The following is a 22,569-nucleotide window of genomic DNA, read 5'->3' as shown; positions in this document are numbered from 1 at the left end:
ATAGTTGATAAGCTTAATCAGCTGAGAATAGCTAATAACTCTTGTTGTTCCTGTATCCTGTTCAAATTTTTAAATACTCAACACGATAAATGCTACTGAGATGTATCCAGCAGTTATGTCAGAGAATCTGCCTGATCTTAATTACTCTCAACAGAAATTGTTGAGTGTTAAAATAGCTAAACCTGGGTGAGCATCTCAAGGATGTTCAGAGTCCAGCAGTTTGGGCAGATTAACCAATGAAATTTAAGTGCCATTCTTTCAGAGGTTGTAACCCCCAGAGTTAAATTCCAGTTTTGCCAGTCTGGCCTCTTCCATAGACCTTTAATTATATGATGAACCAGCTACTTCTCTATTTGCCTATAAACCTCAAGATAAGCTATGAGGCATCAAATGAAGTGAAGATTTGCAAACTGTCTGCCTATTTGGATGTGAACCACCAAACCACGTAATCCAAGACCTTGAGTTTTATTGGCTGCAGTTCTTTTATGGAACCATCTGATTTAGCTGGCCACTTGGATCAAGTTGAACAAATAAATGCTTTATCTACTAAGGATCTATTCATGGACACCAACCCTTGCAACCATTTCTTGTTCCAAAAAATACCAGCAGCTGCTGATGTTACTCCTATTTGTCTCCTACGTGCAGTCAAGTTACTGTCACATGCACAGTACCAACAACTGAATGTTTTGATCCCTGAGTAGTTGGCATCCTTTCATTTGTCCAGATTGAACTTGATACTCCTACAAATGCTCCAGAAGATAAGAATAAAGAAATAGGATTCTTTGTTGCTTCCGTGACCCGAGGAAAGGCTCAAATCTTCCTCTCTCCAAAATGACAGAGAACTCCTACTCTGGCCTTACACATCTAAGCTTTTATCAATGAAGGAGATTTTTATGATTCTCTTGTACAATTTACAGCATAGAACTCACAGAAGGAACCCTGTGGCATTTGGACTTGCCCAAGCCCAACATGGGCCCTGGGTATTCAACTGAATTCAGTTTAGGGAGGGAGAGTACTACAAAGTTAATAGTGCATGAGGCTACTTGGCCTCTCATATTTTAAAAGAGTGCTCTAATTTAAATAATTTAAATGCAAAATAGAGTACCATATTTTATTACCTATGTCAGGATTTCTGTGAAACTTCATGACATTCCGGGATATTTCTATATTTCTTTCTCTCTGGGTGGAATTAGAGTTATTCACATATTCTGAGCTGAGCTTATTCTCAGAGTATAATTTGCCTTCATAAGTTTTGTCTTCATAAGTTTTGATCAAATCTGAATTATATAAACCATTTTTCTTTTTGTATCATTTACCCTCCTGGAAGATATTTTTGTTTTTTTTTTTTAAAGAGTCACGTTAATAAATAGTAAATATCACCACAAAATTAACTTTTATTTTCTCCATTTTTACTACTGTAGTATTAAATCTACATTGGCAATAATTAAACTCCTATATCTTAGCATGACAACATAAGCAGAATCAGGAGAGCAGTTTGATAGAATTGAAAGGTTTTAGAATCAGATAAACTAGGACTGAGTCCTGGTTTTACATCCTCCTGATTGTATAACCTTCCCAGCTTTCTTACCTGTAAAATGACAATAGTGTCATCTATTGTTATGAACTGAATGTTTGTGCCTCCCCAAAATTTATACATTAAAATCATAGCCCTCAATGTGGTAATATTAGGAGGCAGGGGAGTAATTAGGGAGTAATTAGGTCATGAAGATAGAGCTGTCATGAACGGAATTAGTGCTTTGTAAGAAGCACACAGGAGAGAGCTCGCTTCTTTTCTCTCTCTGCTCTCCATGTGAGGATACAATGAAAAGACAGCCCTCTGTTGACTAGGGAAAGAGCCTCCACCAGGAACCCAGCCATGCTATCACCCTGATCTCAGTCTCCAGGACTGAGAAATAAATGTCTGTTGTTTAAGCTACTCAGTCTGAAGTGTATTTGTTGAGCAGCCCCAGCTGACTCGGACACCTAGCAAGTCTGGATTGGGTACAGACAACGCCCAGCACAATGCTTACCCATGGGAAACGCTCAAGGGTTAGTCACATGTAACAGTAACACGGCTGAAGTAGTCTTTTAATCCACTTTAATTCACTTCTCAAAAACTATCCAGAACTGAATAGGTCCTAAGTTTGTTACCCAGTTGTGTGGCTATGATCCACTTTGTGGTGCAGATGCAAAGTAAGCCACAATTTGTGGGTCAAGGAGGTCAGTGTGTACTGAGAGAGACAGATACATGAATAATTACAATGAAATGCCATACAAGTCCAAAGAGCTATTTGTGCAAAACTCTTCTGGTTACAGAGGAAATGACTAACCATGAGATGTGGAGGTTTGGAAAGTGTTCACAGAGCAGGGGACTTTTGGGCTTAAAGATTCTGTAGGAATTTTTTCCAATAAATAGAATTACTTAGTAGAGAGGGCCCTTAATGGGAAGCGAAGGGCACTGAATTGCTGCTCTTTCTCCAGCAAAAATAGACCCAAGATCTCTAGATATCCTTTGCTCTGAAACCTCAGGGATGAGACTATTGCCTCACCACCACCCCGCATCCAGCTGTATGCAAGACCAGCCACCACATGACCTTTAATCACTGTCCTGTGGCTTCTGAAACAAATCCCGTCTGCCTCAACACCAGCTTTCCTGTATCACCATGAGAAGTCTAAGGTTCCCAGATGACCCAGTTTCACACAGATGTTCATCACCACCCTGTTCCCAGCCTCCACGAATCTAACCATATCTCCCACACTCTTGGCTATCCAAGCCCTTCCACTCAAACTTTTTTCCTGACGTCAGAAAACTCCTCTCCTTCCTTAACATCCTCACTGCACATGTCCTTCAGATTTTTGTTGAAATTTAACTTGGCCCCTGAAAGCATTGCTTTCCTGGGTCCTTCAAATGAAGGACTTATTTTTGTTTTTTCCTCTCATGCTTAAGTAGTACACATGTCTGGAGCTTGAGGTAGGGTCCTTTCTGCTCCCCGTTCCTACTTCTAGTCACTCCTTTCTCTCTTTGAAACTCTCATGTCTTTTGAAACATACATTCTCATACTGAGCCACCCTGTATCCATCCTTGTCAGGCCACATATGGACCGTTGAGTCATTGTTCTTCACTCATTAATACTTTTCCTGCCATTATGGTTATCTACTTCAAAATTCAGCTATATGATCCAACGACCACCTTGGCCTCTAAATTCTTTTGTTTCATTAGCTCTGATAATCTTTTTCTCCATTCTTTCTTCATGACCCATATGTCATACCTAGACCTCATCATCACTGAAAACTGAATTTCAGTTTCAGATGTCTCATTTTGATTGTCATTCCCTATTCTGCCAGTCTATTCCCTCTAGGACACCACTCATGCAATTCACCATCTCACCACGACCACCAACTCATTGACCCTATAATTCAACTTTATTCATCATAACTCCATGTCTAAACATGTCATATTATCCAGCTTGTTTCTCATGATTCTGCCCTATAATTACTTCCCAAATGAATGTCTTTAACTCCCTTTTTCCTTTTTCCCTCAAGCAATCTTTCCCGGTAAAACCTAAACTCTGGTTAAATTCACCTATCTGTGGGATGCATTAATCTATCCTGCATTCAAGTGGCTAAATACTCCTAGAGAACATTACATAATTATGCTTATTGGAGTCACCCATAAACAACATCTTGCCCAAAACAATGGCTAATTTAATGTTTTCATCTGTCACTTCCTTATCTGAAATATTTTTTCTAGGTTTATTTACTTATTATGTTGTGCTACAACTTTGAGTGTGTTTGTGTTTAAAACCATCATAAATGCACTTTACATGGTGTTCCCTCAGGTAATAGTCCATGGGTCAGTGGCATGACCCTTCACAACTTCTTTTTCAGCTCTTCAGAGAGTATCCAAAATGCAGGCTTTCCTTTTCCACTAGCTGGCAAAACCTTTAATTGCCAGAAATTGCTGCACATATTTAGTATATCAGGTATTTGTTTTCTACTGTGTTTTATCTGGTTTCACCACTTAAAGCCATTAAGAACCTATGACAAGATCAGCCTTTAAATATCTAGCCATCTAACAATATGGTCGACTAACATTTTCTCTCACCCTGGTCCCCCATACAAGATTTTGGACCATGTGCAATTTCCCAGCTTCTAATTATCAGATATTTTAAAATGACATTTAGCTTCCCACTATTAGATGCTATTAAATGCACTGACCCCAGTTCTCCCAAAGCTCATGAAAGATACATCCGCATCTGAAATCATTGCTGTCCTGGATCTTGAATTTAATAAACCCTAAATCTAAGTCTGCTTTAGGAAAGCTGCTTTGTATCTGCTGCATCCTTTATTGAATTTTTTTTGGGGGGGGTGGGGCAAGAGACTTTGGAGAAAGGCTCTGTTCCCTTATTTGTAGAATAAGAAGAATAGAAGAACTATCATGAGGTTTTTGTGATGTTTCTTTTTTTTTTTTTTAAAGATTTTATTTATTTATTTGACAGAGATAGACAGCCAGTGAGAGAGGGAACACAAGCAGGGGGAGTGGGAGAGGAAGAAGCAGGCTCCTAGTGGAGGAGCCCGATGTGGGGCTCGATCCCAGAACGCCAGGATCACGCCCTGAGCCGAAGGCAGACGCTTAACGACTGCGCCACCCAGGCACCCCTGGTTTTTGTGATGTTTCAATGAGTTAATATACATAAATGTTTTAGTAGAATCCTAGCACATTGTAAAAATTCAATAAATGTTACTTTTATAATTATGATTATTATCTAGACCCATCTCTCAGCCCTTGGCTTCACATTGCTAAACTCATGCTAGTCCAAGGGAAGAACACTCAATTTTTTATTCTTTTTTTGGTTAGTTGTCTTTGCTCCTTTGTCATCTTTTCTTTCCTTCTCTCCAGGCAATCTCTTCCAGTCTTTTATTGGCTTCTCTTCCCAGTAGGTATTCTATTGGCCTCTCCCTATCCTTATTGTTAACTTTAATGCTTCACTTCAATTACATTATATTCCAATTTCATTAAGATTCTCTGGGAAATTTATAAAATAATAATTGTGCAATAACCATCCTAATGGTACAATTGTTTAGAAGTAAAGATTCCAACAAACATTAAAATTAATTTTAACATTTGTTAGTCATAGGAGATCCATAGTCAGTGTATCTATTTCCCTTTTCTAAATTTACCACAAGTCTTTAATGAAATGTCTATCCAGCTTTTTTGCTCTCTACTAGCTTCCACCTGAGCACTGCTCCTGCTGCACTGCTCTCGGGGAGGGTTCCCAGTTCCTGCTAAACCAGCACTTCCTTGCTTCTCTCCAGGTGCCCTCATGGTGATCTGCCAGGACCTCATCAGCCATGATGAGATGTTCTTCAACATCCATAAGATCCGGGAGATCCCAGATCCTGTGCCTGGAGGTGGAGGGGAAGATGGTCAGTAGAACAATGGGTAACATTGATGACTAGCTCATTTATGAAAATGCCACCCCTGAAGGGTGAAGGTAGCAAAAGCACAGTTATCACTGGTGTTGATATTGTCATGAACCATCGCTGGCAGGAAACCAGCTTCACTAAAGAAGCCTGCAAGTACATCAAATATTACATGAACTTAATCAAAGGCAGACTTGAAGAACAGAGACCAAAAAGAGCAAAACCTTTTATGACAGGGGCTGCAGAAGAAATCAAGCACGTTCTTGCTAATTCTAAAACTACTGATTCTTTATTGCTAATAACATGAATCCAGATGACATGGTTGCCGTGCTCCAGTACTATGAGGATAGTGTGACCCCATCTATGATTTTCTTTAAAGATATTTTAGATATGGGAAAATGTTAACCAATTTTGCTATTACTTTGGATTTTTCACCCGTCGTCATAACTGGCTGTTGCTTTTCATCCATACAACACCAGGACTTACACTAATGGGACTGATGCCACCTTGAGCTCTTCATTAATTTTGGGCTTGATTTACTTGGCGCAGAGGCATTGTTTTAAGGCAAAAAACCCCAAAAAACCATGTCAGGTAGGTTGTCTAAAAATAAAATGCACTTAAACTAAAACATTAGTGCTATTAGATTATTAACAGGGATGGCAAATTTCAAGCCCTCTAGTGGTCAATACCACGTTGCTCACTCTCTAAGCCTTCCTGGAAGATAAAAAATTACTACAACTTCCAAAAATATTTCCACCATAAGCTGACAGGCCATTATCCTTGTCCCCCAAACAGTGTACCACAGTTCAAGCTGAATAATTCATTATATTAAAAAAAAGAGTTGTGAATACCAGTGTTAATTAATTCTTAAAATCATGTACTTACCTTTACTAGTAATAAAAAAAAATCAAGAAATCAAGATAAATTGTCAATATTTTCTACCTTGGGTTTGGGTCTTATCTTTTAGTAACACAGTATGTTTATTATTATTTTTTTATTATGGCATATCAAATAGGCTTTAGGAGCAGATATGACTATTTATATGCATTGCTTAGAGGAGTTAATAAATATTTCTAAGTGTTGGGTTTTACTAGTTTAAAAAATCTAGATCATAGTATGTACCTTATAGGAATTATGAAAATGAAACAAGATTAAAATGTGTACCTTAACTAGCATATTGTATGGAACAGAAAAGCGCTCATGAAATCACTAAAATAATCATGGTGGTGCTACTTTCGAGTAAAAAAGAAAAAATAAGATATTTCTCTAATTTCTAACAAAAATGATACTCTTACTGAGATTACCTAATTAAGTCTAAACTCAGGTGCATTGTACGTGTACCTAAATAATAATTATTCCAACTTTTTAAGTTGTGTATAACTTAATAAGATAGTTACTCTGTTGCGAAACTCTATGGGTTTTGTTTCTAAGTTTAACGGATACTGTGCGCCATTTTTTAAAAGTAAGGCTAAATCTCAAGGACGAAGGACAACATTAGGTGTGTTTTTTTTTTTTAATGACCAATTATAAATAACGGCTGTGATTCTATAGAGTTAATTTGGGACTATTACAAGTATTTAAAATAGAAATGAAAAGTAAAAAGAGATGTGACAATATTAATGTGTGGAAATATCTCACTTCTTTCAGCTCTAGAAAAGTAAATTAGCTTTCTGATGAAATGATGTACTATTTAACTGGTTATGTTTTACTTACAAAATATCCTTGTGCCATTGTGTGATTAAGTAGGTGTATAATACTATGAAAATAATACAACATATTCTTCATTCGTTTTCTTCTACAGAAGAAAACATAGACCTTTTACTCATGTAGACCAGGTGATTATGTATCATATTTCACTGTAAAGTCACCAATGCAAGCTTTAATGACCTTTATATGTAAGGATATACATCTGTTTCTATTTCCTTGACTTCATACCTCCGCCAAACTTAGATTTAGAAATGTTTAAAAGCAGTTCTGTAGGGTTCAACTTATAATGAAAAGGAAGTAAGTTTGCCAGATAAAATAAAGGATGCCCAATTCAATTTGTTTCAAACAGCGCAGCGTTGGTGGTAGACTGGTAAGCATAGTTTTTTTCCAATTTGTTTCAGATAAGCAATGTATATTAAGTGTATGTCCCATGCAGTAATTTTTTTTAGTATATCTAAGTCCCAAATATTACATAGGTCAAACTTACACTAAATAGTTATTCATTATTTGTCTGAAATTCAAATTTAACTGGGTATTTTTATTTGCTAAATCGGGTAACCATAAAAGGAAGATAAAAATTATTTTGGAAGAAAATGCAAAACAAATATTTCAACAATAATACCTTATATTTTAATTGGAAAAAAAATGGATCTCAAATCCACTAGAAATGCAAAGCCAATACATAAAGAATTGTATGCATATGGAGAGAGAAAAAGAATTAGCTCTCCTTCCAAATCTAGATGGTTTCTGCTGCTCTTGGCACAATTTCCATCCCAATATAAATTTCTTGAGTAATTGGTGCTTAGGAGATTTCCAAGAGTTAAAGGTTAGTGGACAGTCTGAAATATAAAAATTTTAGGAATTGTGAAGAACTGCCTTACCCACCAAAGCCTAACCACTTCACAATTTTTTTAAAAGCATATCCTTACTTCCTGAGTCATAGCTAATGGAACCAGGAGTGGGAACCACTTGCAATCAAAATCTCTTCTCCAGGGATTTGGAGTTTGAACAATATTAAATTTCTTTGCATGGTTAGATCTGAAGTATGCAAAACCATGGCCATTTGATGGGGTCTCCACTTGTCCATATGCTGCTTTTTAGAAACTAGAAAAAGTCGCCCTTTCTAGGACAACTCAACCCCGAGGGCTCACAGCTTGGCCAGCAGAAGTAGACTGTATTTTAACTCTCTTGCCTGGACACCCTTGTGTAGTGAACAACCCGTACAATCTTATGGGATTGCCTTGCATTTTATGCCCTGCAAAATAAAAAGTAGAGCACAGAAAGAAGTCTAAATGGGAGATGGTATAAGACTACTGCTAGCACTCTGATGTTTTTCTGTTTCTAAATTCTAAACCTCCTTGAGAAAAAGGTTTATTCCTATCATTGTGTTTTGTAAAATATTCTCTTGAATCTTTAAAATAAAATCCTCCATTTTGTTTAAGATAGATCATGCTCATTCCTGACACTTGAAAACAAAATATTGTAATTCGTTACATAAACACTGGCTTTAAAGTAATGTCTTAAGAATCACTGGCAGATTCGGATACGATTCTGGCAATAAGCTATATTGAATTGACATTTGAATACAACAACGTGCTTTCCTTTTACTTCTGGATTGATCTTGGTTTCAGAGACTGACAAATCCTTCAGTGAACAAAAAGGTTTGCCTTAACTGCATCCAGAATGAATTTAATTTTCATCCACTTCCTATGAATAATGAGCTCCTCAGGCTGGACCATAAGCTGTGTTGTGTGAAATAGATGCCTTTTCTTTTTTTGGAACAATTTGTAAACAGAATTGGAGCGGCAGTGAAAAGGAGGAATCAGAAGGTTTCATACAAAAACAGCTTAATGACATGAAAGAAAGAAACAGTGGAATAAACAGGAACAAGAATGGAACCACTTAATGTGTTACTAAGACCTCTCTGGGTAGTAGCTTATATCTTACCAAAGCTTTTTTGTTTTGTTCTAGTTTGTTCCGTTTTTATGATTGTGGGGAAAAGCTCTGCTTTTTCATAAATGGTGGCATTTCAGGTCTTCACAGAGCCATTTTCATAGACATTTACTTTCCTCCAGGTAAAGATATAGGAAGTTGTTTTTTCATTGTCTTTCTACCATTTTACATGAAAGGTGAACTTGCTCTAACACACAGTGCACTACAGACATCTTGTGTAGAATCATGTGTTGAAAGCATTCATTTCACACAATACCATCCAGAGAATGTCCCTACCATTGCTCGGTGTGGTAGATAGTTTTCCTTTTTGACAATCACAGTTTGGGTATAAATAAATACTTGGCCATCAGAGAAATTACCATTTCTTGAATCTGACTAAGAAATTTAGAATAGGTTAAGGTATCAATACTTTTTTTTTGTACTTATCTTACATCAAAAAAATCCTGGGAACAAGCTTCTTAACTTCATTGGATTAATTTTTATTTTTTCTGATATACAATCACATATAAAACAAAGATTTGTATCCAGTGATTGTTAATTTATGCATCTCTGTAGTATCATACGTTAAATTCTTAGAACAAGCTTTGGAATCCAGGAGACCTGGATCAGATGGTAGCTCTATCTGCCTTCTAGTAGGTGTGACCTTACAAAAGCAAGCATACTGTTAATTGAATCTTGTTTGCTCAAATGTACGACAGGTATAATAGGCCTTACTTTCCACAGTTCTTGAAAAGATTAAAAATGTAAATATATGTAAAGTGGTTAAAAAAGTGTTTGGCACATAGTAGATGCTAAATAAGTAATAGTTACTATGAGAGGAACACAGATGAGCCTGATAATTTGGGTTCTCCATTTTAAACTTGGTTTCATTTTTAATACAGAAGGTGACCAACGGGCATCCTAGAAGACTGGAGAAGTGGGCTGGTGATTTGGAGGAAAAGGCTCAGTAGGTGAAATATTCAGTTAGGAGGCCATAGCAGTCACGGAGCACAAAGATAATAGACTCCCACTATGATGATGACATAAAAGTGGGAAGGAATAAATCTTAACGGGTAGTTTTTTTGCCCTCCAATTGGTAGTTTTAACGCAGATACATTTAATATAGAATCTATAGGATGTGGTAACATTGGAAATAGGGAATACAAGGAAGAGATCAAACATTATTCTAAGGATTGAATTTGAAGAATTGGGGAAATGGTACCAGTAACAGAAATTGAGAGTCTGGAAAGGACATACGGTGCCATCGAAACATGAAGTGATAGAAGAATGAGCAACTCTGGAGAGCTATAGGGGTAGGGATCATGATGTGGGAATTATCTCCATGGAACCAGTAGGCAAGGATTTTGGCAATGTTATCCACTCCAAAGTAGTGGGAAAGGCCTAAATTTCAAGAAAAAGGGAAGGAAGAAGAATAAGGCAGAAATAGAAATACTGTAGGAAAAATTCTTAGCAGTAGGAAAACCAGGAGAACTGGAATTGAGGAAGTCAGAGGAAGACTGATTTCAAGAAAAGGTGGTAATTGGCTATGCAGGTTAATAGGATTCTCAGGTTGGTTGAGGGATGGAAATGAGAATGCACAGACTTAAACAGATGGCAGTAGTAGATATTGATAGAACCCACCTGAATGTGAATCCTTCTTTTACATTTCTGAGGACCACTTGGAATCTGGCTTTGCCAGCCTATTGGAAGAGGCTGTTTTGAAGTTCAGGGAGTAGACCATGGAAATGTGCTCAGGAAATGAGGTGAGCTGAGAACATAAAGGAAAAGGGCTTGCCTCTAGTTACTGAAGTATCTAGTGAGGGCTTAGGAGTTTATTATTAACTTCCCCCCCTTACCACTTAGTCAGATTTGCACATCCTAACTGGATTAGCTCTGAGGTGAAGTAAGAAACTAAGTGGAGGAATGGGAGTACCAGAGCCAGGGAGAAGCAAAAATTGGACAAGGCCTACAAAGGAGAGAGGAAGGATGTGTTCAGCTAAACCTCTGTAGCAAGAGGTGATAGTTACATAAGCATTATGTTTAGAAAATGAGTCACCTATCTCTCTGGAAAAGTAGTTGCTGATTGGCTAGTATTATTTGCCCACTTAGGGCTCAATGTAGCTAACTATCAAAGTAGGAAATTCACTGGTTTTCCCCTGAAGACATGACTTCCGTAGTCCATGTGTTTACTCCATACTGTTTCTCCCCTTAAAGAGCAGCCAAACCTACATAGCTAAATATTTTCAGAGTTACCCATCTGAAAAATTATAAAGTGTATCTACGAGTATCTAGCTGTGGCATGTAAAATGAATACAAATATGGAAGATAACATATAGTAATTAAAAGTACACCTTTTGTGGTTCTGTAATAGAAAACTATCTCAGAGGATTGTGAGTCATATAGTGAACACTCAAAAAATGTTAGCTATTATTATTACCTTAGTATACAACTTGAGTATAAAACTTGAAGTGGCCCTTATTTCTAGTGGGAAAAAAAGTTAATTAAACATTTAATGCTCCAATTTTCTCATTCCATAAGATGAAAAATGTCATGTTGCTTACATGATTACTGGGAAACTATGACATGCAAAAGAATAGTTACTACTATTCCTCCATCTTTTTTCCCCAACACCAAACAAGGAAATCTTCAGGAAGAAGCCACAGACTTGATAAATTCTAAGCTTCTTTTTGGTTCTGGAATGTACATTCTAATTCCCAAATATATGCAAATTCAAAAGTTTTATCTCTTTATAACATTCATTGCTTTTATTACACAAATAAAAGATATTCAGGGAAGGAAAATCCAAAAACACTGGAAAGAAATAATTCATACACCTACCCCCAAAGATAGTTAAAGTTAGGAAATTGTTTGAAGTTTGAGAATTTTATCTATCTCTCATCTCTCACTTAGCTCCCTCTCTCTCTGTCTTTCTGTCTCTCTCTCCATCCATCCATCCATTCATCCATCCAAATAACCAAACATAAACCAAATTTAAAACTGAGATTAAGCTAAACTAAACTAAATAGGGATTAAAATAGACTCTTTAGTAACTAGAGTTTTTAGTTAACATATTGTGACATTTTTCCATGCCAGAAGTTTGCAAAGCACGATTTGATGCAGTAATAGCTGCATGTATTTTATTGCACAACACGCCAGTTTTTGAAAGAACTTCTTGTGTTTCCATTGTTGAACTCCTCAAAATATCTTCAGACAGCCTGTTAATAAAGCAGTACAAACTCATTACAATAGGGAGAATACCACTTAATGTTTCAGAAGAAAGAAGTCAGAGATGAGATATGCACAGGACTTGGGGTCTGACCGCAAGATGTTTAAGGAAGTCTTCCGAGAAGGGAGATGGAGAATTGGGCGAAGTCCATGATATAAGAGCTTAAAGGTGATAGGCTGGTGATGGGTAGTAAGGAGGGCACGTATTGCATGGTGCACTCGGTGTTATACGCAAGTAATGAATCATGGAACTTTACATCAAAAACCAGGGATGTACTGTATGGTGACTAACATAATAGAAAAAATATTATTTAAAAAAAAAGAGCTTAAAGGTAGTGGACACTGTAAAGTAATTCTTGGTAGCTATACTGATGAATACGTTATTTAGCCAGGTGAGCAGATTACTCTAATAACTTGATCCAAAGGAATTTCCTGAAGCAAACAGTAAAGCTATTTATTGATTTATAGTACTACATTTCCTGGGCAGAGTTTTCCTAAAAACAACAGAAAAACCAAAATCTAAGTCATGCTAACATAGATAGTCTATAGTTTTATCTAATTCCTATTAACACAGATGGTCTCAGTTGTCAGTGTGTTTTTTTAAATCATTTTAATATTAATTTTCCAACTATATTTTAAATATTCAATTATTCTATTCTATTTTCACCACCACTGCCTAAATCCACACTATTACTTTCTCTTACTTTGCCTTCTAACCTGATTGCTTTAGATTGCTAGCGTTCATTTTACACGAGGCATCCAGACTGAGCTATGGGATACATGCATTCTAAAATCCTTGCAGTGTTTCCACACTGTTTTTCTTTTCCTCTTCTTTTTTTTTTGAGTAGGTTCCACACCCGATGTGGAGCCCAATGTGGGGCTTATACTCATGACCCTGAGATCAAGACCTGAGGTAAGATCCTAAGTCGGATGCTTAACCAACTGAGCGATCCAGACGCCCCTTCACACTGTTTTTCATATAGTTTTAAGTTCCCCATGAGAGCTTCTCAGATCCATCCCCACAGACTCATTGGCTCACTGCACACTACCCACGGTAGACCTCCTTTGGTTCCTTGAATTTGTCATGTTCCATCTACTAGAATGCTTTATCCTGAACTTTTTTTTTTTTTTTTTTTAAGATTTTACCTTTAACTAATCTCTACACCCAATGTGGGGCTCAAACTCACAACCCTGAGATCAAGAGTTGCATGATGGGGCACGTGGGTGTCTCAGTCGGTGGTTAATTGTCTGCCCTCAGCTCAGGTCATGATCCCAGGGTCCTGGGATCAAGCCCTGTGTTGGGCTCCCTGCTCAACGGGGAGTCTGCTTGTCTCTCTCCTTCTGCTGCTCCCCCTGCCTGTGTTTTCTCTCGCTGTCAAATAAATTAATAAAATCTTAAAAAAAAAAAAAAAAAGAGTCGCATGCTTTTCCAATTCAGCCAGCCAGGTGACTTGCTTTTCCCTGTACTTTCTCTTATCTAGTTAATTCCTGCTTATTTTTCAGATCTCGTTTGCTCCTCCACTCTCAGAAAAACCTTCTTTGCCTGTTCTACCAAGACTAATATTGTACATTCTCAGAGCTCCCTATACTCTTCTTTTATATTATTTAAATTTTTTTACAAATCATTGATTTAATGCTTACCCTCCCCCCTAAATAGTGGGGACACTATTTATTTTGCTCTACATTCTGTCCTTAGAGTGCATGGCATAATATATGAGAACACAATTTAGACAATAAGTGTTTCAAAATTAATGACACAATTCACATTTAAGCTGCAGAAAGTTCTTTGTTTTCCACATACTTTGACAACTCACCCAGCTTAATTGCCTCCACCTCCAAAAACACCTTTAAACTCTTAATTTGAGGGCACACCTTCTTTGTTAAATGAACCAAGTAGATGTGAAAAAAAAAAGTGTTGCTTACAAATAAGCTATTAATTGAAGCTTTTTTTTCTCTTGGAGTAATAAATGAAATAGAAAAACGTTAAAAATGGGAAGGTTTTAGAGAAAAATGTGTATGGCGCTTTGCAGTGGTATCGCTCTAGCTTCCAGGACCTTAAAAACTCTGTTTCCCCTATTGAATGAAATGTGTGTGTGTGTGTAGGGGGGTAGGGAGTGAAAATGGTAAACTGGTTCTTTTGTTTATTTTTTTAACTTGAACCATATAGACACTTGTTCTGACTGGAGTTGGACCATTTTACAACATAGCTAAATCTCGATAACCTCACTAATGGAAACCAGCATAATATGGAAAAATTAAATACGGTCATAACCCAAACCACCTATTTCCATTCGTTCATTAATTATACTTTTATTCATAAACTTTAAGTTATAGTGATACTTTACATTTATACGGGACTTTTGATTTTAAGAATTTTTTTTTTACATGCTTTGTTTTAGATAGGGCATGTTAAACTACAGAAACAGAGAGGATCCTTAAAATTCAGTGCCTTTTAGAAGAGTAGGCTCCCTGTTGAGTAGGGAGCCCAATGTGGGACTTGATCCCAGGACCCTGAGATCATGACCCAAGCAGAAGGCAGGCACTTCACTGACTGAGTCACCCAGGCACCCTTAGCAGCTCTGCTCTTACGAAATCTTTCAGGGACTCGGGCTGACAGTGGTTCTGCTATCTTCAACATGGCACTTATAAGATTATCCTAGGATTTGCCATCCCAGTAATTCAGGAAATGTGAAGAACATTAAGGAGCGTGCGTGGGGAGTTGTTTTGCAGGGGCGGGAGCTGGGGAGAATGCAAAACCTGAAGTGGTGTACATCACTTCTGCTCACATTTCTTTGCCAAGAATTTAATCTGGAGGCAGAAAACTCTAGTAGGTGGATTCTACCTATGTGCTCCATTCCAACCCTATTTTTGTAGAAGGATAGAACAGATTCTGGTGGATAGGTTTAACTACATGTATTATCTCATTGGCCAAATAAAAATTTCAAGCCATTTCTCTTTCTATTTTTTAAAGGAATGAATGAGCATATCTATAACCAATTCTGAGAAGCAGAGAGGTAAGAAATATTAAAGGCCTGGTGATCTAGGAAATGAATAAGTAGTATTTGAATAACAAATTATAATAAATAATAATAAATTAGCTAGACCTGTCATGCAAATAGGACAGAAGTTACTATAATTACACAGGATTTGGTGATAATAAAATGAGTAAGAAAACATGTTTTAAAATCTGTTCTGAGTCGAGTTTGTGTTGCCTAGTTGGTACTTAACCATACAGCAAAGCCTTGATATTGGCCCCTACATGAAGAAAAATACAACTTTCAGCTTTTGGCAAAGATAATTTAAACCATTGATTTTTTTTTTTTTAAGTTTGATAATGAAGAAAGATGAGGGAAATGCTACCCTCCTCTAAAGCCACATGCATTGAGGAGAGTTTTGGAACAGATAAAGGGTAAGGGCACCTGGGTGGCTCAGTTAGGTAAGCATCTGCCTCTGGCTCAGGTCATGATCCCAGGATCCCAGCATCGAAGTGCACATGAGGCTCTGTGCTCAGCAGGGAGTCTGTTTCTCTCTCTACCCCTCCTCCCAGCTCGTGCTCTCTCTCTCTCTCTCAGATAAATAGATACAATCTTAAAAAAATAGACAAATAGATTGATAGAACATAGACAGTAATGAAGCAATTCCATGTATAAATGACTATATGAATTCTTAAAAAGTCTTTTAGAGAAGTGGGGGAAGATGAACTATTCAGCTAATGCATTGGCAAAACTAGCTCTTTTAGGGAAAAAGAATGAAAGTAGATACCTGCCTCATACCATTCACAACAATAAATTTTAGACAGGTTAAAATACTAATCATAACATTATTAAGAGAAAATATAAGCCAATAAATAACTTTGTGAATAGAAAAGTCTTCAACAAGTTGTAAGAAACAGACAAAAACGGATCATGCAGCGCTTTCTAAAATACACAAAATTTTGGTCTCTATTTCAAGATGCCTGGAAAAGTGATTGAAATATTTTAGGAAAGGAATTGTGGGATCAGTTTGTTTTCAAAAGATCATTCTCTCAGCTATATGGAGGAGATGGAAGCCAGGATAAGAATAAATGGAGTTGGGAGGATTTCTCAGCAAACTGGTTGAGAGATGGCAACAGTTTGGTCTAGAATGCCAGTGATGAGAAATACGAAGTGGATAGATAATTCTAGAAATACTTGGGACTCACGGTATGGGGTGGTGACAAGAGAGATTAATCTATGAAACTAAGCAGGGTCCAGACCAGGAAATGCCTGATAGGGCATACTAAAGATTTTGGACTTCTTTTCTAAGGATAGATGGTGAGGAGCGACATACTAGATTTTTTTAGTATGAATTCACTACAGAAAGGTGACCTAATACCCTAATCCAAGTTAGAAAAGGTGGTGGCCTACAGGAAGGCATTTGCAGTGGGGATGAGATACGGGGACATGTGATTGGCTGGGGGAACAAGGGAGAAGGACTGTTGCAGGTGGCCCTCAAGTTTCACCGAGATATGGAAGAGGTGCAAGTGAAGAGGGAATATAGGAGATGAATTTTTGACAGGTTAAATCTGACAGAGAGGCGGAATATCTAAGAGGAAATTTCCAATAGGGAGCTGGAAACACATATCTGAAGCTCAGAGAGAGAGGCTGGAGATGAAGATTTCAGGGTCATCAGCATTTTAATATCTAGCAGACTGTTGTTTTTTTTCCCCTCCCCATTCTGTGTGTGCCTGCAAGGAAGCAGGGCCCTACTCGACTCCTTGGGGGCTTATGTCCCTTCTTTCCCCTTCCCCTTAGCTAGGGGTGAAGGACTGGTGAAGGAATAGGAAAGTCCATACCCGGAAGGGAACAAAATTGGATGTAATCTACGCTCTAGGGCTGTGTGTAGATTGAACTGCGGCTGGGACTTGACTTTGCCTGAAGTGACGCACTGGGTTGGTTGGTTGGTTGTTTTGTCCTGCTTCCTCCTCCTCCTTATCCTTTTCTCGGAGAACTCTGCCTTGATAAATCACTTGTCTAGACATTTTTGTCTAGGGGTCTACATCCGGAGAGCCAAATTTAAGACAGGTAATAATCAAGACAACGAGTCATTAAAGCAGCCTGAGAAGGGTGTGTAAAGTGAGAAAAAGAGCAGCCTCAAATGGAATGCAGAAGCACACCATTGACCATACAGGTGGAGAAAAAAGAACTCAGGAGTGAGCCTGAAAAAAGGAGACAGAAAAGTTGTGGGGGCAAGGAGGTGCTGTGAATGGAAACTGTGGTGTTAGACATGGAAACCCATGGAGAACATTTTCAACCCAGTATGAAACGATACAGAGAAGTCAAGTAATGGAAGGATTGAAAAAGATCTATTATATATTGACACAAAAAGGCCTCATTATGCCCTATTAAAGATTGGGCATTTTTAGTATTTTGGAGACAAAGACTGATGATAACATATATTCTTCTGGTTTTTTTTGTTTGTTTGTTTGTTTGTTTTGGGTTTTTTTGTTTTTGTTTTATAAAAGGTATTTTTAAGCACCTGTTATGGCACAAGCCCTGTACAAGTACTGCAGTAGGAGACCGACAGTTCTGCCACCAAGGGGCCAACAGTCACAGTCCCCTGGGATAAGTGTTGCAACAGTAGTAAGTGAAAGTCATTACCAGGGAGACGCAACACCTGCTAATTCATGTCTTTACTTTGTTAATGATCAACAACATTTTATATAGTTGTTTTGGTTTATGCATCATATTTAATATAATCTGTTACAATTCTTTTTGACAGTGTTAGATATCTTGGTGGAAGAGGAAATATGCTAACGCATATACTTGGAAGTGATGGGAAAAAAGCTACTTCTTCATTGTGGGGCTATCCCTTATTTCCTTGTTCATTTACACATTTATGTTTATTTATAGGGGAAAAAGTAACTCTTCCAGGACATGATGAAACAAAGAAAACCTTTTCTGTTAAGAGCTTTCGTTTTATGAATAGTTCGTTTCTTCACCTGCAAACTCATCTTCCACGAATGGGTAGTTTGGTAAATAGATTATCCACTCACTAGTGACTGTATTTGTGTCTGGCTCTATGTGGTTAAATTATTATACCTTGAGAAGGCTAACTGGAAACAACAACAGCAAGTTGTTTTCTCCTCTTTGCCTCTAAATCTTCAGTGAAAAGTGGCTACGATACAGATCCTGCTAAAATTCTCACAGCAATCTACTTACTGATAGTCTTCACTCTGGGGAGCTACGGAGATGGCATCATCTGTTCATTGTTTCCTGTCTTGTAACTCTGTAGCAAGGAAAATCATTGATTGTCAATATCTGTTTTGTTTACTTAAGTATTAGAAATGTATCCTTTCTTAGTGGGACTACTGAAGGCTTGCAATTTTTAATTGCAAATGGCCAAAAAGAGAAAAAAGATATTTTTTGGTTCTCCTGTTATATTTGTACGTAGTGATCATTTTCAGTCTGTCTTCTATCTCTTTGCTACTTTTCATCAGTTGATCCTATCACACATACACAAAAGTGATGGAATATATTTAGAGCAAAATATTGTGTGGTCCTGGCGCTAACCTCATTTCATCTGATCGAAGTCGAGCAATGTAGGTAGCGAGAGGGCTCTGCTTACAACTAGTTTACTCCTTAAGCCCCCACACCTCATACTTCACCCCTCCTCCCTAGCTTGATGTTACCTTGTCCTTTATTAACATGTTTTAAAAGAAGATAAAATTATGAATGCTCTTCTTCTACCTTAGCAATGGAACATTAGGAGTTTATAACACTAGCTGATCTCAATTTTTGTGTGATTAATCTAAATCAGTTGAGAAAACAAGTATGTTCACAATTTTTTCCCATTTACATTTGAACAACACATTTTATTTTTGTGTAATCTTCAGCTCATGTTTGTTACTAAATTTTAGAAAATGTCTTAACTTTACCCTTCATTCCCGTTCTGTAACTTCTGACATTCTTTTCACATTTATAACTTCCTATTTCTTCACATCATAAGATGGCTCTTCTTTCATAGTAGTGGTGGTGTTTAACTAGTTTAGGAGTTACAAAAACTCATTTCAAAGCCGCATTTTTCATTTCCTTACATTGACTTATGCCTTCACAGTGAGATCTAATCATTTGAAATTTTTGGCATCTTTTATTACAATGTAAAATTTAGTAAGTCTGGTATATCTAAAAAACCCAGAAATTCCTTCTTCCTTTATGGACTTCAATGGCAAAAAAGTTAGTACTAGATCCTTTTTCCTTGATGTCAATTTTTAATGTATTTTTTAAAATCCATTTCTCTGCATAAGTGCTTTTAATCATGGGATACTGTGACTATCCTGATTGAAAATGATCACTATTAGAGTAAGAAGTTTTATTGGCATAATAATTATCAACAACTAACTTTAATATAAAAATTGTAATTAGATAATTTAAACTCCAAAATAATTAATTTGCCCATTCAGTACAATTCACTGAGCAGGTATTATGTGCCAAGCACTATTCTAGTTGCTGGAAATAGAACAGCGAACAAAATAGACAATAACTCATGCCATTGGGGAGCCAATATTTTAGTTGGGAAGTATAAACTATTAAGGAAAAAATAAAATTTATAGTATATTAGATGGTAGTAGATATCAAGAGGAAAATTAAACAGGCAGTGCAAATAGAAATTGTGTCTGAAAAATGTGCAGTAATTGATAGAGTGGCTAGGGAAATTTGCATCGATAAGGTGATATTTGAGAAAATACTGGAAGGAGGTGAAGAAATGAAATAGGAGAGATGAATCTTCTAGGAAAGAGAGAATAGCAAATGTGAAGTCCCTAATCAGGAGCATGCCAAGTCATGGTCCAGGAACAGCAGAGGCCAATGTGGCTGGAATGGAATGAGCCAGGGCACAAATTGAGGGTAGGAAGACTAATGGAGTAAGGGTGGAGGGCAGTTCCCTGAGGGCCTTGTAAGTTATTTTTAGAATTTTGGTTTTTAGTCCAATTGAGATGCTAAGGCTTCAGAAGTTTTTGAGCAAAGGCATGATTTATTCTGACTGAGGTTTTAAGGGGACCATTATGCCTGCCGTGAAGAGACTAGAATGAAGGGAGGCAAGGGCAGAAGTGGGAGACCAGGAAGAAGGCAAGAGATGATAATCCAAGTGGAATTTCTGTGTAACTTTAGAAGGATTACTGTCTTAAGAAAGCCCAAACTTCAGAAATAACTGTCAATATTTGTTTAAATAAGAGAAATATTTAATCAGTCTAAGATATAAATAAAGACAGCACAAATATTAAGTAAGCAGTGTTTAAAATACACATTTATTGTTTAATAATACATCATTAAAACTGTTATGTTTCCTTCATTGTATCATACAATCGTCATAACCATTTACAATTATTGGTAGTTTAAATAACGAAGATAAATACTGTAACTATGTAGGCCTCATTACTTGAATATTAAAAAAAATTTTTTTTCTTCCCTGGAGTTGTAAAATTTTATATTATCTTTATTTATTGTTTTAATTTTACTTTTTGTTTCATTTTTAGATTCAGAGAATATTAAATTATTGCATTATAACTTGGAACCATATTGCTAAATATCTAAGATATAAGTTAAAAATCTTAAGCACAGACTGAATCTTTTTTTTTCAGTTTCATAGCTCAATTATTAATATTTTGATACCTGTTTCTTTATATAGCTTTTGGCATCACCTTGTATTATTACATTTTACACAATGTTCTAATTGCTTTTTATGGCTGGGAATAAAAATAAATACAAAGTTCAAGTTTGTTATTATAACTGTTAAAATTTGTAGATATTTTGAAAACTTAAGTAAAAGCTCTACTATTGGCAGAATAGCATCCCCCAGATGAGGAAATGAGGGAATTACGATTATGTGTGACCATAGACAAGGTAATTTACTAATGAATAGCAGCCCCTGGGAGCGAGAAACAATTCCTTTAAATTTTAGATTGTCTGCATATCCAAGTTATCTTTTATCTTTCAGCGGTGGAATTTTGAGTCCATGATGTAATGCTAATGACGAACAAATTTGCAGAACTGCAAGGTTTTTTAGGGTCCCATGTTGTAAAACAAAGGACAGTAATTTGGAAATACCGTTCACAACCCTTTTGTTCTGCCTTTAAATTTGCAGTTGCATAGTTTATTAAAGAGAGAAGACTATAACAAAGACCCAGGGGTTGTTTTAACAATCAGCGATTTATTTTAAATGTAATGCGTAATTATTTTTCCCCTATCTATTGTATGCTAATGAATGGGACTTATTCTTGAACTGTTAAGCGGCTTTTCAGACAGTCATTTACAAAGTATACTTCTGTGTCACTATCTAGCCAGATCTTTGATCATACAAGCAGAGAACACTCGACCTCTCCTTTCCCCTTTTTCCTTTGCAAAACGAAACAAGTTAGAACGTGTTCACGTGATGCTAGTGACGTAAGTCCCAACCAGGTCGCGTGACCGACACCCAACCTCCCCAGCACCCCGCCCCCGCCGCCAGAGCAGGAAATATCGCGAGAAACTGCCTTACTATCAGAACTTACTGAGGTTACAGGGGAGTTACTCTGAAGGGAAGGTGTGGCTCAGTGGGGGAGTTTTTGCTTTCATTCTAGCGTTCATGGCCGAAGCAAAGGCCTTCGGGGGTTGCCAGAGTCTGAGCAACCCAACCTAGAAAACGGCGGGGGGAAGTGGAGAGTGAGGTGGCAGTCGTATCAGAAGTGAAACGTGGCGCAGGGCGGGCGTCGGCCCTAGCTAAATGGGCTGGGAGCCGGCGGCGGGGCTTCGGCTGGGGTGGGCCCGGAGTCACTGGGAGGCTGTGGTAGGCTGGGACCCTTCTAAGGAAGCAGTCAATTGCCCACATCCGGCCCCCGCTGTGTCAACAAGGAGCGGCGCGGAGATGAAATGGTTGCTCACCTCGCCCTCCCAGCCGGGGCACTGCGGCTCGCGGGTCGGCCTGGAGGGGTGTTTAGTGCCCCGCGCCCTCCACGGGCCCGGGCAGCATCCCCGGGCAGCTCACGACTTACCCCGCATCTTTCCGCTAAATCAACCCCAGATTTAGGCAGCAGCTTAATAGCGAGTTTAACTGGGTAATTTTGACGTCTCGCCTGATTTACCTAAATCCTCTCCAGGCTTCTCCCTCGTACATCCTCCTCCACCCACCTGGTCTCTCCCTAGACGGGTTTGCGCGAGTGTGAGACCTAGGGCGGGAGAGCGAGATCCGCGAAGGCACAGGGTTGGGAATCGCTAGAGGGAGGTGTGGGACCGGCGAGGAGGGGGCTTCCAGAGGGAAGGGGTGCTGGCAGGCGGAGGGAGTGGTGAG

At 37.8% G+C, this 22,569-nt stretch overlaps 1 pseudogene; it reads left to right on the top strand.

The window, feature by feature from the left end:
- The first annotated feature begins 5,324 nt into the window (after positions 1-5,324).
- LOC123793121 (translationally-controlled tumor protein-like) lies at positions 5,325-5,829 on the top strand (annotated as a pseudogene).
- The last annotated feature ends 16,740 nt before the right edge of the window (positions 5,830-22,569 follow it).

This window comes from Ursus americanus, chromosome 13 (genome assembly GCF_024610735.1).
Source record: "Ursus americanus isolate L20-20 chromosome 13, mUrsAme1.1.p, whole genome shotgun sequence".
In the NCBI taxonomy this organism is placed as follows: Eukaryota; Metazoa; Chordata; class Mammalia; order Carnivora; family Ursidae; genus Ursus; species Ursus americanus.
This window is presented reverse-complemented; position numbering and strand designations above follow the sequence as displayed.